Genomic DNA, 20,253 nt, shown 5'->3' with positions numbered 1-20,253 from the left:
CATTATGCGCTCGTCACTCCCTCCTTCAATTTAAAGTGGTCCAGAGAGATCACTTGTCCAAAGACAAGTTATCTCGCTTTTAAACCGGGTATATCTCCCTATTGTGATAAATGCAACAATGGGGAGGCTTCTCTAATCGATATGCTTTGGACATGTCCAAGTCTTAAAAAATACTGGATGGAATATTTCAAACTTTTTCTGTGCTTTTTTTAGAATAAATTTTAAGCCAAATCCTTTGACTGTATTATTTAGGATTGTTAAAGAAAAAGGCATAACTTTGGAGACTTCTGATCTACATATACTGGCCTTTATTTCTCTTATAGCCAGGAGGGTTATGTTGCTTAAATGGAGGAAGTTACTCCGCCTACTCATGTTCAATGCTTACGTGATGTTATGTCATACCTAAATTTGGAGAAGATCTGTTGTTCAATTTCTGATTCTAACTTAGATTTTCAAACATTGTGGGGACCTTTTCTGAACTATTTTCAAAATCTTTGATTTGGTGATTAAAGTACAGATGTTGGCACGTATCATTATGTGATATGGGTTTCTCTTTGTCTTTCTTTCTTTACCAAGTGGGTAAAGAAAGTGGATTTAGATTTTTTAAATAATAAAATTATTGCAATTTAATCATTATTAACTAATTATCATTTTTGATTGCCATCATGGGATATTGTGATTTTAAGTGAGATTCATGGCAATGTATTCAGTACTATCCTATCTTTTTTTCTGATTCATGTACTCTGTATTCTCCATGTGGAATTGATAAAATATTGTGAAGCTGTTCCATCCTTATCGAAACTACTCCATACGTTAAAGACCCCTATCAAAGCACCCACACTAACTTCTGAACGAAGGATTCGTGACTGTTCACCCCTTCTTGGTCATAGAACATAGAACATTACAGCACAGTACAGGAGACTTGGCCCACGGTGCTGTGCCGACATTTTATCCTGTTCCAGGAACGACCTAACCCTTCCCTCCCACATAGCTCCCCATTTCTCTATCATTCATTTGTCCATCCAAGAGTCTCTTAAATGTCCCAAATGTATCTGCCCCCACAACCTCTGCTGGCAGTGCGTTCCGAGCACCCACCATTCTATGTAAAAAAAACTTACACATGACATCCCCCTTATATCTTCCTCCAATCACCTTAAAATTATGTTCCCTCCTGTTAGCCATTGTCGCCCTGAGAAAAAGTCTCTTACTACCCTCTAGATCTATGCCTTTTATAGTCTTGTACATCTCTATCAAGCCACTTCTCATCCTCCTCTCCAAAGAAAAAAGCTCCAGTTCACTCAGCCTATCCTCATAAGCCATGGTCTCCAATCCAGGCAACACGCTCTTAAATCTCGTCTGCACGCTCTCTAAATCTTCCACATCCTTCCTACAATGAGGCGACCATAACTTAACACAATACTCCAAGTGTGGTCCAACCACAATTCTGTAGAGCTCAAAAATCACCTCGCGGCTCTTAAACTCAATACCCCGACTAATGAAGGCCAACACACCATACACCTTCTTAACAACCCTATCGACCTGCGGGAGCCTTGAGGGATCTATGGACGTGGACCCCAAGATCCCTCTGTTCCTCCACACTGCTAAGAGTCATGCCATTAACCTTGTATTCGGCCTTCAAATTCGATCTTCCAAACTGTATCACTTCAAACTTATCCGCGTTGAACTCCATCTGCCACTTCTCAGCCCAGGTCTGCATTCTGTTGTAATCTACAGCAACATCTGCACTATCCAAAACACTACCAACCTTTGTATCATCAGCAAACTTACTAACCCAACCTTCCACTTCTTCATCCAAGTCATTTATAAAAACAGTCACAAAGAGCAGGGGTCCAAGAACAGATCCCTTCGGAACACCACTGTCACCGACCTCTAGGCAAAATACGCTCCATCTGCCACCACCCCCTGTCTTATATGAGCGAGCTAATTTTGAGTCCAAACAGCCAAGTTTCCATGACCCATGCATCCTGACCCATGAGGAATCTTATCAAACTCCTTACTAAAATTCATATATATACATCCACTGCTCCACCTTCATCAATGTGCTTTGTCACATCCTCAAAGAATTCAATCAGACTCGTGAGGCACGACCTGCCCCTCTCAAAACCATGCTGACTGTCCCAAATCAGCCTATGCTTCTACAAATGTTCATAAATCCTGTCTCTAAGAGTCTTCTCCAGTAACTTGCCCACCTATGAAGTAAGACTCACCGGTCTATAATTCCCAGGGTTATTCCTACCCCCTTTTGTAAACAAAGGAACAACATTTGCCACCCTCCAATCATCCGGCACTACTCCTGTGCGCAGTAAGGATGCAAAGATCATCGCCAAAGGCGCAGCAATCTCTTGCCTCGCTTTCGGTCATGACCTTATATATATCCCGTCCGTCCCCGGTGACTTATCTATCCTAATGTTTGTCAAAAGTTCCAGAACATCCTCTTTATTCACGTCGACATTCCCTAGGGTATCAGCCTGTCGTACGCCATCCTCACAAAAGTCAAGGTCTCTCTTTCTAGTGAATACTGAAGCAAAGTATTCATTAGGGATTTCCCCTAACTCGTCCGACTCCAGGCACATGTTTCCTCTTTTCATTGATCGGCCCTACTTTCACTCCAGTCATCCTCTTATTCTTCATATACGTGTAGGACGCTCTGGAGTTTTCTTTGATCCTACTCGCCAAGGCCTTCTCATGCCCCCCTTCCAGCTCTCCTCAGACCATTCTTGAGTTCCCTCCTGGCTACCTTGTAACTCTCCAGAGCCCTGTCTGATCCATGCTTTCTAAACCTCACGTAAGCTTCTTTCTTTCTCTTGACAAGATATTCCAGATCTCTTGTCAACCCCCGTTCCTTCACTCTACCATGCTTCCCCTGCATAAATGGGAGAAACCTATCCAGAACCCCATGCAAGTTTTCCTTAAACAACATCCACATTTCCGTTGTGCACTTCACCAAGAACATCTGTTCCCAATTTACGCTCCCAAGTTCCTGCCTAATAGAGTCATAATTCCCCTACCCCAATTAAATACTTTCCCATATCGTCTGCTCCTATCCCTCTCCAAGACTAAAGAGTGGTTGCAAAAGTCGGGACATATCTGTCGTATGGTGAACATTCTCTCCAGATTCAGTCACTTATGGTTATCAAGGACTGGACTGGGCTATCAGGGCCCAACTGCGTGTTGTTGCAAGAACACCTGAGATCAAGAATTAATCCTCTAATCGAGGATGTGTGATGCATGACATGATTTGCAGCTTTTTTCCAAGATCGCAAAACAGAAACGCTGACCGTTTCTCTTTCCACATTGATGCCTGGCCGGCTGTGTTTTTATAAAATTTTCAGCTTTTTTTTAAAATTTTTACTTTAATATTTCCGGCATCTGCAATTTTTCGCTGTCCATAGAGGCACACAGTACAGAAATTGCCCCTTCACCCAACCATGTCCATGCCGTCCATCAAGTACCCATCAAAAAATCCATTTTGCCAGCACTTGGTCCGTAGCATTCAATGCCTTGGTGATTCAAGTGCTCATTGGAATATTCTATCAATGTCCTGAGTCTTTTATCCAGCACCCACTCAGGCGATGTGTACTCACTCCACTATAGACTTTGGCTAAACACGCATCAAGGCATTCGATCACACTGAGCTCTGCAACCTCTCATCATTAATAATTTTTTTATTTTCAAGGAATAAATGGACAATGCCGTCGTTCCCACAGTAATCCTAGATCTTCACTCACACAGTTAACCTTTCAATGTTCATTTTGCAGCTGCCTGGGAGATTTCAAGTATCCCAAAACGCACTTGTAGGGTCAGTATCAACGCGAGAAAAATAGAGCTGTGCTTTGGGCAAAGAACAAGCAAATAAGGATATTTTGGGAATTGACATCTTCTGGAAGGGACAGTCTGGTAGATTGCAAAATCATAAATAGACACCTGATAATTATGGGACCGATAGCTGAGGTAATCTTGGAATGTGCTCAGCTGGACTTTGAAGGGACTAACAAAACGCGAACACATGGTTAAAACGTTGACTTTTTGCCGCATTGTTGTTTGTAAAGAATTTAGCCATGTCTGGTCAGTACAAAAAGAAACGACAAAAACGTGCCTTAGAGATAACCAGCAACTGTGACTCCGCGGACGTAACACTGAAGAACAAGGCCCTGAGTCAGGAAATCAGATAAGGACTCGTCAATTCAGGTTAATCCAGAGCGGGTAATATTAGTTGTAAATTTGGAGGTTCTGCGTATATTGCGTTGGTAGAAGGGATTAGTTTAGTTAGGCATTTCATTACGAGTTTAATTAGTTCGGCCAACATAGTGGGCCGAATGGCATGTTCCTGCGCTGCACTGTTGTGTCTTCTATTGTGTTGGTGAATATAATAATCGGTGGCCACGTAGATTTCGGAAGATCTGCACCATATCAATGTTTCCGAAGGGAGATGCGTATTCAGCACAGAATGCACTTCCAGACCGCTCACATCTCAATGGAACTTCTTAAGTGCATGTTATTCTTGAATTGTCCAGGATAATTCACAAGAGAATCTTTAATATATTTTCCTTCATTCTGTATTAATTCTAGTTCCTGCCGCTCTATTGTTCAAATGAATTTAACTGATTTATAAAGTTAAATGATTAAAGAATTAAATGAAATTCAAACAGAATTATCATATCCTGAACAGATGAAGATTCACAAAAGCAATAATATTCGCAGAAAACAAAAACTGTCCGCACTTCTTTCATCAGGGAAACGTTCGGTGCAGTTTCCCCCTATAAACCATTGCTTTTACATAGAGTATTCGGCCACAGTCATGTCAGATTGCAACATCCTTATCTGTTGTTCTGGTATTTTTAAATTGCGAAGATATTCCGTGCATTTTGGGTTAAGGTGTGTTTCCCATGTGCTGAGAAATAGCTCAGATGTCCCCGTGAATTTCCTAATATTCGTAGATCGGTTGTTTACATGAACCTTACCATTTCCGATCTTCCATTCAGCAATTTGCTCTTTGTGCCGCTTCTGCAACCAGTAAGATCTTTGTCTCCTGGATCGATCGACATTATACTCTATTGTTTGTTAAAGAGCAATTTAAGGAATTGCTGAAGATATTGTCCCATAGACTTAATACGTCAATGCAAACCAATTAAGTGTTCCCCTTCCTGCTAACCAAAACTAAAGTATAGCTGTCGTCAATGTCTCCTCTTTGCACGTAAAGTGGGTAAGGATATATGTGGAAAATGAGGGAGTGGTATGGAGACCAATGCTGGATTGGCTATGATTCCACTGAATGTCAGCGCGGATTCGAAGGGTCCACTGACCTAATTCTGATCCTAGGTTTTATGTTCTAATCAGACCAAAAGGATTGCGTTCCTTTTGTTTAACGTTGATTCTTTGATTGTATGATGTGATCAGCGGCAAGCGATTGCTGGCGCATTGTATTTGACTTTGTACAAAGCCACTGAACGTACATGAATTGTTCATTCATGTACTGATGTTGGTCCTCGTAGCTGCTTTTCGAACGGTTTGGCGTGACATTTAAGAAGCATCTGGACAAGTACGTAGTGTCAATGCATCGATGGTGAAGGATTGGTAAAGATGGGGCAACGGACGGTATGGAGGGAGTTTGTGCCACGATGTTTGCATCCGAGATATTCCATTCTCAAAGTGCTCAAGTGCAACAGAAAAATGTGCTCAAGTGCAGCCCGGATCATTGGAGAGTAGAGACTGCTCCGATTGTCAATGATGCCGACCAGACCAAGCAGCAGGCCACCACCTCCAAGTCTAATGAACTATTTGACAATATAGAAATATATTTTCTGTTGTTTGCGTCCAGCGTAAAGTTGCTCAGGACTTGAGAAATCTTGTAGTACCTGCTGTCAGCTGGGATTCAGAAAGCTCAATGTTTGACTCTGATGGAGGAAAATATATCAAGAGCTGTTTTCTTCCATCAGAGACACCCCAAAAATACTCTCGCTCAGACAGATTATGGAATCTCGGTGCAGTGCAATGGTTCGGCGCAGGAACATGTGCGCTATTCCCCGAGGAAAAAAAGGCAATTCACTGTGCATCTGACGGTCATGTGAATTGCTTTGAATTTTTGCCAGATTCTATCAACGAGATCGAGCAGCATGTTCTGACTTGGATGGATCCTGCAGGTAATGGTGCTCCCAAGCTTCCGCACCCAATGTCCTTGGTTTTTCAAATCGCGTATTTGGGACAAACCGTCGGGTTAGCATTGATAAGCAACTGCTGTGCACTTTGCAGATGATACATATGGTAAACGGTTGGAGGAGAGAACCAAAGTTCAACATGGTTGATGGGGAACAAATCAAACAGACTGTTCAATTGTCAATAATGTTCAGCTTCTTCACTATTCAGGAGCCACACTCACCTACACCATTGGGAATTGCTGCTTCAAACTTCCATAACGTCTTGTAGATGCTGGAAGCACTGCGTTGTACCAGGAGGGGAGGCCCCAGAGGATGTTTAGCATATGACCTTCTCTTAGAACAACAATATCATTGTGGCTGTTGCAGTTTAAATTCTCTTCAACAGAGAATCGCCAGATTGATGATCTTTGGAGATACCAATGAATGGTAAGACATTGATGGAGGCAATTGCAACATGTCCCTATTTTGAAGTACATATATCCAATGCTTAGCCCCAGTCTCTCTGAAATAATGGAGATTGATATCGAAGTCAGGGTGATATGTCCTTGTAGGAAGGATCCCGCCTGGTGGCCTTTACTGGGAGGTATTGCTTTTTTTCAGTTTGAACGGAGCAAGATGAGACATATTATTTTGATGGTTTGATGGTGAATGAAATCTTGCCTTCGATTTTGTCATACGTTTGTTGGGGATCAGCGTCTGTAAGCCAATTTGGCCAAGAGGAGAGAAGGTTATGTCAAGATAGGTCAGTTCCCGATTATAATTTGCTGTCTGGAAATGTTGCCTGGAATGAAACGATGTACTGCTAAGTTAGAAATTGAGCTGGAGATAGCGGTAGGTATGTGAGATGGTGAGCTCCGATCTGGAGATTGCGGTAGGTGTGCGGGGTGATGGGTTTTGTGAGCTGTATGATTTTTTGTTGATGTATGTGTCTTTGATTTCTACTGGGGACTTCGGAAGTTGGTAGGTTGCATGCTTGTTCGCATCTGTTGCACGGTATATTGGTGAGAATGGCAATTGGTGATAGTGTTTTTTTTATTTCTGAGTAGCTTCTTGCATCGGAGCTTCATTAACTGCCCTTTGGTGTTCCGGCAGATTTGGTGCGATGTGTTCCATCCATTATATTGGATATAGATGTTTGTCCGTGTTTATTACGTTGAGTGTAAATTCTGACCTTTCAATGGATTTAGATTCAGCCATTGTTCCAGTTGATTAGAACATTACCATCTCCATTCAATTATGGATACTCAACTAACAATATCAAGGAGTAATAATTCATCCTTTTACTCTCTACGGAGATCAAACTTCTAATACAGATGAATGGCGAACAAGGCCTGAGCATATTTACCATGTCAAACAGATCGGAGAGAGTTAGAATGTTTTTTGCAAATAGTTATTCATGTTTAGAGAAAAGAGGTGGGCTTCTTGAAGAGGTCGTTAACTTAATGGCCTACGGAAATGTACAAGACTGAATTTTGTGTGTTAAGTAACTTAAGTATTCCTTAAGTTCACAAAGTAAGGGAACACTTGGAAAAGTATAAAATAGTGTAAAGGTGGCAGCAGATGGGGCAATGTTAGTGAGTCAGGGAGATATCTGCTGAGATGCGGAAGTCAAGTGAAAAACGATGCAGACGCTGGAAATCTGAGAATAGTAAAACTGTCTGGAATCAGTCCTGAGGGCAGGGTATCAACCCGAAACATTGACAATCCCTTTGCCTCCACATATGCTGATTGACCTGCTGAGTTCCTCCAAAAACAATTGTTTTTGCTCTAGATTTCTGTATCTGCAGCCTCATGTGTCTCTGGGGTTAACATTACTTCGCTGGCGAACACTTTTGTTATTCACTGCCATCATCTCCCCTTTAAAGTTCCACTTCAACCAGGCAATGAGTTCAAACCCTGCTTCGAATGTAACAGAAAGCGACTATCAAAAAAGACCATGTTCTTTACATCTACGACCTTTGCAGCTAATTCTTCAAGAATTTATGCAGCATCCCATCTGCTACAACGAATTTTAGGCGCGAGACCAAGATTTGATTAAACACTTGAAGTTCCTCATGTTTATGATTGAGGTGTAGAATATTGGAATGCAGGAGGCTCTGCTGGCCGTTGATGCAGGAACAGCTATTTGCTGCTGCTTTCACTATAGCTAACCTCTTCAACCCGATTTGAAATCCTTCATTTTCACCCTTGGTAGTAAATTTAAACCCGATTTTATCTTATTATGAATACAAGGGGTGCTCAGGCTATGAAAACCACTAAGGAATATGTTCCTCCTGCAACTCTGGAAGCTATTTTCGAGCAGTCTCCGCAACTTAATGCCAAATTGGACTCTTTTAAAAGAATCCTGGAAGAACATGAAGAACGAATTAAAGTGAACGAAGCCTCTCTTTCGGTTTTGGATGGGAAAACTGATGACTTACAGAACCTTTGTAAAAACCAAGCCAAAGACAATGAACGATTGAAGATGAAGATTACTGACTTAGAAAACAGGCTCAGAAGATCCAATTTCCGAATTCTAGGATTACCAGAGAAGACTGAAGGTAATCAACCTACGGAATTCTTTGCAAAGTTTTTGGCTCAGTTATTCCCTGGTATTCTAGAATCTTTGCCTAGGATTGATCGAGCACACAGAATACTTTTTTATTAACTTCCTACGTAAGTGAAACCCAGATCAATCATCATCTCTCTCCATGACTTTCAAACCAAGGAGCTTCTAATTCAGGAAGCAGGTCGTAGAGGAATAATTAACTATCAAGATTGTCAGCTCAGAATCGTTGCAGATTACTCACCTGAGGTTATGAAGGAACGGGTTAAATTTTAAAAAGTCATGTCGGATCTGTATCAGGAAGGGTACAAGCCGTCACTTCGCTTCCCTGCAAGACTCAGAATCACACTGAAAAATGGCTCGCAAAACGGGTTCCATCGTCCGAAGAAGCCCAGATTTTTCTGGAAACTCCCACTGAATGATTTCATATTCCTCGCTATGAACATTTTCTTTTTTCTATTTTATTTCTTTTTTTTTCTACTAATCACTTACTAATACTTGGGATGATTATGTCTTTTTTTATTTTTTTGTTATTTTTTGAATTTTTTTTTCAACACAGTTTGAAATAAGAAAAAAAGCAACATGTGAACTGTGCTGAATTAAGACCAGTTTTTTTTTACATTTGCAACTGCGGTTTCTTTGTTTGTCTTATTGTTATGGCTGGGTTCGAATTTTACTAACCTTGAAGTTATTGAGCAGAGATAATTGGGGTTAAACCATCCTTAGGTAGGCGCCAGCTGCTTCTTAGCTGGCTTGTTCTTTTTGGGTGTTGGGGGAGCGGGGTTATCTGGGTAGCTGATCTGAGCTGTCAGCCAAATCTGTTGCTTGGTTACCTTACCTGGAACTCTTCTGTAGGTACATTCCAATGATTTTCTCATTATTCTCTTTTGACCTACGTTTAACTAATATTGTAATGGATCAAGTTATTCATTTACTTAGTTTTAATGTGACAGGCTTAAATCATCCTCTGAAGCGAAATAAGATTTTTGCCTATATTAAAAACCTCAAAGCCTTTATTATCTTTTTACAAGAAACTCACATTCGTAACTGTGATAGTTCACGTTTTTTCAATCGACGGAATGGGCTACAATTTCATTCTTCTTTTTAAGCTAAATCTAGAACGGTTTCAATTCTTAAAGATAAGACAGTTTCATTTGATCAACATAAGGTAATAACTGATACTAATGCTCGTTTCGTTATAGTATCAGGGGAAATAAATAATAAACCAATAGTATTAGCTAATATTTATGCTCCAAATACGGATGACCCAGGATTTTTTGAACGATTTTTTTCACTCCTACTAGATTTTAATTTTTATTCTTTGGTTTTAGGAAGAGATTTTAATTGCTAGTTAGATCCCAAACTAGATTGGTCATCCACTAAATTAGTTGCTCCTAACAAATCAGCTTTATTTTTTCAATCGTTTTTAATGAAAACTGGTGTCATTGACGCCTGGCGTTTTTTGCACTCAGAGGATAAGGAATACTCCTTTTTCTCTCATGTTCACCATACATATTCCAGGATTGACTACTCTTTTTCATTGATAATCAAATGATTTTATCAGTTCGATCCTTTGACTATAACGAGATTGCTCTTTCAGATCATGCTCCTGTGCTTCTCTCTTTAAATCTCTCCGGGCTCCCTCAGACAAACAGATTTTGGCGTTTTAACCTAACCTTGTTATCTGATAATTTTTTAAAAAAATTCATGGAGAAACAAATTACTCTTGTTTTTAAGACAATTCGTCGGAAGAGATTTCTAGCCTTATCGTTTGGAATGCTTTTAAAGCCTTTATCAGAGGTCAAATTATTTCTTATATGGCAAGCACTAGGAAAAAAGCTAATAGAGAAAGAGCCGATCCAGTTAATCAACTGAAACAATTAGATCAAAAATACGCTTTGGATCCAGATCCGGCTCTATATCAAAGGCGATTTGAAATTATAACTAAATATGATCTTCTTTTAACATATCAAATTGAAAGCCAACTTTTAAAAGTTAAAAGTCAATTTTATATTCATGGAGATAAAACAGGTAAATTACTGGCTAACCAATTAAACATCTCCAGAGCTGGACCGCAAATTAAAGAAATTTCGAAAGCCAATGGTGAGAGGACAACTGATTTTGTTTTAGAAATAAATGATACTTTTAGAGAATTCTACTTTAAACTTTACAGTTCTAATTTTCCTAAAGATAATACTGTAATGAATAATTTCTTTGACCAATTTAACGTTCCTATACTTTCTACTGAAAACCGAAAACAGTTGGATCAATTTATTACATACGAGGAAATCATTGAAGTTGTGCGGTCTTTACATTCTGGTGAGACTCCAGGTCCTGATGCATTTCCTGGAGAATTCTATAAGGCCTTTTCCTCTTTGCTTATACCTCATTTATGTGCTGTTTTTTTCGGATTCTTTCAAATTGGGTAGATTACCACAATCTTTTTATGAAGCCTCTATCTCACTCATTCTTATACAATGAATGTATACATACAATGTTATGTATACATTGTATACATACAAAGTCCTTCGTACAGACCGATTTCGTTACTTAATGCGGATGTTAAAATTTTATCTAAAGTTCTAGCTCGTAGATTGGAAAATATTTTACCTTCAATTATATCCGATGATCAGACTGGTTTGATTAGAAATCGATGTTCTCATTTTAATATTCGTCGTTTATTGAATATTATCTATTCTCCCCCTAAGGAAATATCGGAATGTGTGATATCTCAAGATGCTGAGAAGGCCTTTTTCGGATTGAATGGAACTACTTATTTAAGACCTTAGAGAAATTTAATTTTGGGCCCGGTTTTATCCAATGGATTAAATTACTTCATTTATCCCCTTCTGCTCAAGTTCTTACTAATTTTCAAAATTCTAAATCTTTTAAACTTCAACGTGGAACCAGACAGGGATGTCCTTTGAGCCCTTTGCTCTTTGATTTGGCCTTAGAAACTTTGGCTATTTCTCCCCGAGAATCTAGAGATATCGTTGTTATCTCCAGACGAGGCATTAACTATAAAGTTTCTCTATATGCTGATGATTTATTACTTTTATATCTAATGTTGAAGCCTCGTTACCTCCTATGCTTTCTTTACTTTCGCGCTTTAGTCATTTTTTCAGGATGCAAATTGAACTTACACAAGAGTGAATTTTTTTCCTCTGAATAACCTGGTGACATTTGATAGTAACATCCCTTTCAAAATTATAAGAAATCATTTTACCTATCTGGGGGAGTCAATTACTAAAAATTATAAGCACTTATTTAACGAAAGTTTTTTCACCTTACTACATTATGTGAAAAGGGTTTTATCAAGTCTCCCCTTTCTATATCATTTATTGGCCGAATTAATGCTACTAAAATGAATATTTTACCTAAATTTATATATCTATTTCAGACTTTACCTGTTTTTCTTCATAAGTCTTTCTTTGACTCTCTTGACTCAATTATATCTTCCTACAATTATAAACATCCTAAACTAGATAAAGTTCACCGTCAGAAGGTTAAAAAGCACGGAGGTCTAGCCTTAACTAATTTTAGATTTTATTACTGGGCAGTCAATATACGAAATCTTACATTTTGGCTACATTACATTAATCAAGAGGCTTGTCCAGTATGGGTTTCTTCGGAAGTTAACTCTGTTAAAAAAAATTCTATTATTTCTCTGCTTGTTTCTTCACTTCCAATATCATTAAATAAACTAACAGGTAATTTAGTAGTTAAACACGCTTTGAGGATTTGGTTACAATTTAGAAAATATTTTGGTTTATTGAGCTTTTCTTTGTCCAGTCCCATTTTCTCTGATTATTTTTTAAACCTTCTATGACTGATGTAGTTTTTAAAGAGTGGGACAAATTAGGTATTACTTGTTTTCAGGATCTCTTTGTTGGAGGAAACCTTTCTTCGTTTGAACAATTGTCTACCATGTATAATTTACCAAAAATTCATTTTTCCGATATTTACAAATTAGAGATTTTCTTCGATCTCAATTACATTCCTTTCCTATGAGTCCTGATACAAATTTAGTAGATGTAATCTTTAATTTGAAGCCCTTTCACGATGGCTCAAAATCTAATATTTATGACAGATTACGAGGAATGAGTAAGGTGCCACTAGATAAAATTAAAAACGCTTGGGAACAAGATTTGCAGATGTCAATTTCTGAGGAAACTTGGAATGAAATTTTCAAATTGGTTAATACTTCGTCATTATGTGCTCGTCATTCTCTCCTTCAATTTAAAGTGGTCCATAGAGCTCACTTGTCTAAAGATAAACTCTCTCGTTTTTATTCCGAGATATCTCCTTACTGTGACAAATGCAATAACGGTGTGGCTTCTCTAATTCACATGTTCTGGACCTGTCAGAGTCTTAAAAAATATTGGACAGAGGTCTTTCAAACCTTTTCTGTACTTTTCAAAATAAATTTTAAACTTAATCCTTTCACTGAATTATTTGGGATCTTTGGAGAAAAGGATATAATTTTGAAGGCTTATGATTTACACATTCTGGCTTTTATTTCTCTTATAGCCAGGAGAGCTGTATTGCTTAAATGGAAGGAAATTACTCCGCCTTCTCATGCTCAATGGTTCCGGGATGTTATGTCACACCTGAATCAAGAGAAGATTGGCTGTTCAGTTTTTGAATCTAACTTAGACTTGAAAACCCTGTGGGGACCTTTTTTGAATTATTTTCAAAATCTATGATTTGGTGACTAAAATGCAGACATTGGCGACACTGTTACGTTTTAATGGTTCTTCCTCGTGTTACGGACTAGGTTACTATTGGTGAATGTCCCTTTAAGATAGAGTAGTGTGTGTGTGTTTGTGTGTGTGTGTGTGTGTGTGTGGCGTGCTTACGTCAACAGAAGGTAAGGACGTAATGACGTTTTTTGGTGTAGACAGTCGGAGTTAGTCAGAAGAGAAGAGAGAGAGAGAGAGAGAGACACCAGCCTGTTAGTCGCTATCGATGGATGAAAAACAATAACTGTGTCTGTCACTACAATCCACGTATGGATTTGTGGAATAATCCGGTGGAGTCCACTTTGTCGTTAACCTGTAGAAGGAAACAAGTATGTGTGTGGACGGCCTCGTCTCGGATGCCTTTTGGGGTGGCAGATACTTCGGAACAAAGCAGTGGAGTCCACTTTGTTGTAGACCTGTACTGGGAAACAGGCATTTGTGTGGATGGCCACGATTCGACTGCCTTTCGGGGTGGCCGATGCTTCGGAACAAAGCGGTGGAGTAGTCACTGCTGAGTCGACACTGAGGTGTCGCATGAGTTCCAAAGTGGAATATTTGCATGTCGTAATTACTCTCTATTTTCTCTCTACGTTTTGTTCAGTAAACGGTGGTTGTTGAAGAAGCCTTTGCTCACGTTTCACCTTACGGCTTGCTGAACTGAACTTTGAGAACTATTCCTGGACTAGGAGTTTGGGACTTTGCCGCACACACACTTCGAGTTAGGGGTTTGGGGTCAATGTTTAAGATCTACCATTTTTACTTCTAACATCCTAACATTTTTACTTTTATTTTTCTTCTTACCATAAGTAGTTATTAATAAAATAGTTTTTAACACTTATACATGACTCGGTGTGTTTCATTTGTTGCTGGTTCGTAACACTCGTTGTTTATTCTATCAAACAGCTTCGGTTTTTGGTAGTAGGAGTAGATTTTTTTCTAATTGAAGTATTTCAGTTTTTTTCCTTTAACTAACTATTACATGGGATTAATAATTTAGAGTATTGTGATCTGAAGTATGATTTAACACAATGTATTCAGTAGTATTTTACTCTATTTCTTGATGCATGTACTCTGTATTTTTTCATGGATTTAATAAAAATATTGTAAAAAGAAAGAATATTGGAATGCGTTTGTCTCCATTGTGATAGAATATATCGAATAATTATTAAATCTCATACTTTTTATTAATTTCACAATCTCAAAGAGATTCACACTTAACGCATTATCCCTTTACAATTCATTATTCAATCGTTGATGTTTCACAGGTTGTGGGGGAGGCTCTCTTTTGAGTTTGCCCTGACTCATGTCTGACTTTGACGTGAGGCTCAGTTGCCCTCTTATCTACGGCTCAGACCGAGAGTGCAAAAGAAAGAAAACTCGTACAGCTGTGGGGAGGTTCTCGAACAAGTCAGCTTATTTTATCCCCTCCTATAGTGTACACCCATGAACACCTGGAGTAAGAGCTCAAAGATACTCCAGCGACCAAATAAAACCTGACAGTAACTTATAATATTCCGTTTGCAAAAGTCACATGTGGATTTAACAGTTTCATATAAATCATCAAGGTCCTGTTTTTCTTTGTAAATTGGAATTCTTAATTATTAGCTTATGCTCGACTGGCTTGCAGTGATTTCCCCATATTTCTTGCAGGTAATGAATATCAGAATTTCTGGGCCTGAGTTTTCTGTCTTAATTCACGTCTTCAAGCTTCAAACCCTGGGCGTCTGTACCTCCATCTGTAACTGGACCCTCGACATCCTTAGAGTGAGACCATAGTCAGTGCAGTTCGGTAATAACATCTCCTTCTGGCTGATAATCAACACAGGCTCACCTTAAGTATGCGTGCTTGGCCCACTGCTCTACTCTCTCTACACCTATTTCTATGTGACTTGGCACAGCTCAACAGCCATCTTTCAATTCGCCGATGACACCACTGTCCTTGGCAGAATCTCAGATGTGGATGAGGAGGAATACGGGAGTGAAATCGATCGGCCGGTTGAGTGCTGTCTCAACAACAACTTCGTACTCAACGTCAGCAAGACCAAGAAACTGGTTGTGGACTTCAGGAAGGGGAATTCTGTAGAACACACACCAGTCCTCATTGAAGGGTCAGCAGTAGAAAGGGTGAGCAGCTTTAAGTTTCTTTACGTCAAAATCTCAGAGGGTCTATCCTGGGCCCAACACGTTGACGCAATCACGAAGAATGCACGCCATTGTCTCTACATCATTAGGACTTTGAGGAGATTTGCTATGTCTCCAAAGACTCTTATAACTTTTGACAGACGTACGATGGAGAGCAGTCTGACTGGTTGCATCACAGCCTGGTATGGAGGCTCCAATGTGCAGGATCTAAAGAGGCTGCAGAGTGTTGTAGACTCACCCACCATCGAGCACACCCTGACCACAATGGAGGACGTCTTCAGGAGGCGGTGCCTCAAGAAAGCAGCATCCATCATTGAGGGCACTCACCATCCGGGACATGTCACCTTATTATTATTACCATCGTGGATAAGATACAGGAGCCTGAAGATCCACACTCAAAGTTTTAGGAACAACTTCTTCCCTTCCGCCATCAGATTTCTGAAAGGTCCATGAACCAATGAATACTACCCCGCTATTCCTCATTCGCACTATTCATTCATTCATTCATTCATTTAGCCGTCTATTTATTTATTTATTTATTTATTTATTTATTTATTTATTTATTTATTTACTATTTGTTTCCAACATAGTTCTCTTTATGTTTTGCACTGTACTGCTACCGCAAAACAACAGACTTCACGACATATGTCAGTGACAATAAACCTGATTCTGATTCTTCACTTACTGTGACCTTGCTTTTCTACTCATAGTCCTACATTCGAACTCCCAAACATGGTTATCATTGCTCTTACTGAGGAGGTTCACAAGAATGATCCCAGGAATGAATGCTTGACGGATGAGGAGTATTTGATATCTCTGGGCTTGTAATCAATGGACTTCTCAATGATGAGGGGGGAAACTCATTGAAATCCACTTGATACTGAAAGGCCTCCATAGAATGGACAAAGAGAGCACGTTTCCATTAGAAGAATAGTCTGTCCCTTCCGCCGCTTTTTCTAAACCAGATCTGAATTTTCATAGTAAAATCTTGTGCTTCCAGGCTTTGTGGTGTGGACGAAATCTCGGAGGAGTCAGACGAGTTCACATGGAGTCCGTGCAAAATCTACAATGTATCACCAGAGCTCGGTATTCAATCAGAGAACATGAAACATAGAGCAGTACAGCACAGGAACCGGCCCTTCGGCGCACGATGTTGTACCGAACTAATTAAACTAGTAGTTGTAAGCTAAACTAAACTGATCCCTTCTGCCTGCACAATGTCCATATCCCTCCATTCTGCGCACATCATTCGCTTATCAAAGAAACTGTCAAATGCTTCTGTTGTGTTTGCCTCCACCACCGCATCCAGCATCGCATTCCAGGCACCCATTGCACTCTGTGTAAAAAAACTTGCCCGGTATATTGAGCTTACGCCCTCTCACCTCAGATGAACGCCCTCTAGTATTGAGCATTTCGACCCTAGCTTAAAGATACCGGCTGTCTACTATATCTGTGCAGATCTTAATCTTATAAATTTATATCAGGTCTCCCCTCAGTCTCCGTTGCTCCAGGGAAAACATCCCAAGTTTGTCTAACCTCTCCTACAGGACCTGACCTCTAATCCAAGCAATATCCTTATAAACCTCTTCTGCACTATCTCCAAAGCCTACACATCCTTCCTATAACGGGGCGACCAGAATTAAATGCAATACTCCAGTTGCTGCCTAACTAGAGTTTTGTAAAACTGCAAAATAACTTCCTAACCTTTGAACTCAATGCCTCGACTAATGAAGGCAAGCATGTCATCCATCTTCTTTACCACTCTATCAACCTTGGCAGCCAATTTCAGGGAGCTATGGACTTGTACCCCAAGATCCCTCTGTGCATCAGCACAGTTAAAGGTCTTGCCATTCACAGTGTACTGCCCCTTTACATTTGATCTCCCAAGTGCAACATTTCACATTTGGCCCGATTAAACTCCATCTGCCATTTCTCCGCCCAAAACTGCAACTGATCGAAACCCCCCTATATCTTTTCGAGATCTTCTATACGATCCAAAATACCACCAATCTTTGTATCGTCTGGGAATTTTCTAACCCGCACATCGACATTTTCATCCAGGTAATTGCTATTCAAAATAGGTTCCTCCTTGCTCTACTATTTCACTTCTTGAGTCTTTTTATAACGTTTTTATAACCTCACGGGTTCCGTTTGATTTTAGCTTCATAAAACTTACATGTGTTTCCTTTTTCTTCGTGAGTAAATTCACCACCTATCTTGATAACCAGGATTCACTCACCTTGCCATCTTTGTCCTTCTTTCTCACTGGAACATACCTGTCCTTTACTTTGTGCAGCTGGTCTTTAAACACCATCCACATGACAGCTGTGGACTTGCCCCAAAACCGTTGTTTCCAATTAACTCTCCAATTAACTCTTAATTTGCCCTGCTCTAATTTAATACTCTCCCGCAGTGTCCATACTTATCCTTATCTATAGATATCTTAAAACTTAAGAAGCTGTGGTCACTGTTCCACAACAGTTCTCCCACTGAAAAGACAGTAATCTGCCCAGGCTAATTCTCCAACGTCAGGTCCAGTACGGCCCCTCCTCTCTTTGGACTATAAACATACTGATATAAGAAACCTTCCTGGATGCATCTGACAAATTATTCTCTGTCTAAACTCCTTGGACTAAGGACGGCCCACTCTATATTGGGAAGTTGAAGTCAACCACGACTACAACACTGTTGTTTTTACACATTTCCCACATGCCTGCATATTTGTTCCTCAATATCCAGGTGGCTATTGTGGGTGTGGGGCGGTGTTGAGGGAGTCTGTTGCAGAATCCCATCAGAGTGATTATACCTTTCTTATTTTTGAGTTCTACCCATAATGACTCAGTGAATTACCCACCCAGTATGTCCCCTCTGAAGAGAGTTATGATATTTTCACTGATTAATAATGCAACTCCCCTCATGTTTTACATGCCTCTCTATATGTTTAAAACATCAAATCCCTGGAACCTTAAGCACCCAGTCCTGCCCCTTTCTCAGCCAAGTCTCTGTATTTGCCACAAAATCATTATTCCATAAACTGATCCATGCACGCAGTTCATCACCCTTACCCCTTACAGAATTAAAATAAACACACTGTACCCCGTCTTGTGTATTACCTTGCCCCAGCTTGTTCTTCCTGATATACCTACTGATCATGACACCCTCCTGCCTCTCAATCCCTCCACTTTCTGATCTGGAGCTCTGTCCCCTCCCCCCGCGAAAGTAATTTATACGTTCCCGAGTAGAATTCGTGAAACTGCCCGCCAGAATATTGGTTTCCCTCCAGTTAAGGTGCAACCCGTCCCTTTTGTACAGGTCGCCTCTACCCTAGAAGAGGTAACAATGATCCAAGAATACAAAGCCCTGCCCACTGCACCAGCTCCTCAACCACATATTCATCTGTTTACCTGTCTATTCCTGACCGTATGAGCATGTGGCACCGGAAATAATCCAGAAATTACTACCTTCGAGGTCCTGATTTTCAGCCTCTTTCTTAACTCCTCGTACTCACTGTTCAGCACCTATTCCCCGTTGAGACCTATGTAGTTGGTACCAATGTGCACCACAACCTCTGATTGCTCACCCTCCCCATGAGAATGGTCTGCAGTTGCTTCGAGACATCCTTGAGCGGCCATAGAATCGCCTGTCTATCTAAGCATTTTATGGCTCTTGTTCAACCCGACTATACCCTTCCTTGCTGAGCCTCAGAGTCCGCCACAGTGCCATTGACCTGGCTGCTGCTGATATGCCTTGATAGTTCATCCTCTCAGCAGAATGTAAAGAAGTATACTTGCTACTGAGATAAATTGCCAAAGGTGAATCTTGAACTTTCTGCCTGCCTGCTCTAACTTTCCTGGTGGTAACCCAATTACCTGCTGCCTACTCCTCATATGTGACCACTTCGCTAGATCGCGAAGTGGTTACATGTTCTCAGCATCCCGGACGATCATAAGTCCGTCCACCTCCAGCTTCAGTACATAATACGGTTTGTCAGGAGCTGAAGCTGGGCGAACGTCTTGAAGGTGAAATCCCAGCAACACTGCCAAATAATTCCAACACATCCAACAGGAAGAGTAATTCTAAGGAAAACCGACCCTGCACTTACCTTCTTTTACCTGCTCCGTCTTCTCCCATCGAACCTCATGAACCAAATCTTCAGCATTTATACTCAACTAGGGTAACTCGACTCAACTCTAGGAGCTTGTAGTGAAAACAAAAAATGTGTCTGTGCCCTGAACGGAACATTACGCTTCAGTGAAATGTTTGGGTGATGGTCCAGACACCAGATTCCCATTCCTCTCCACTGGCCGTTGTTTCATGTCGCTTCAATTGATTAAAACACGACTCCGAGACGTGTACAACACAGTAAATTGGATTCGTGCACTCAAAGTGGAGAAGCATCAATATAGGTCAATAGGAAGGCAATGCGAGTGGCAGCCTTCGATGGTGGAAACTCCACTGTTAATATATTTGTGACCTGGAACCAGAATTTGGAATGGGAAACGGTCGGAGCTTAGAGGCATCTCTGAGGTACGGCTTGCGTTAAAGCAGCGTTGGAGTTAAACATTGCTAATGGGTAATCAATTGTCATTTAGTTGGCAAGAATGAGTGGGGCCAATATTGATCAAATGGGCAACAAAGGCGATGGTTG

The sequence above is a fragment of the Pristis pectinata genome, chromosome X, assembly GCF_009764475.1.
Source record: "Pristis pectinata isolate sPriPec2 chromosome X, sPriPec2.1.pri, whole genome shotgun sequence".
NCBI classification, from domain to species: domain Eukaryota; kingdom Metazoa; phylum Chordata; class Chondrichthyes; order Rhinopristiformes; family Pristidae; genus Pristis; species Pristis pectinata.
Note: the sequence above shows the minus strand (reverse complement) of the source record.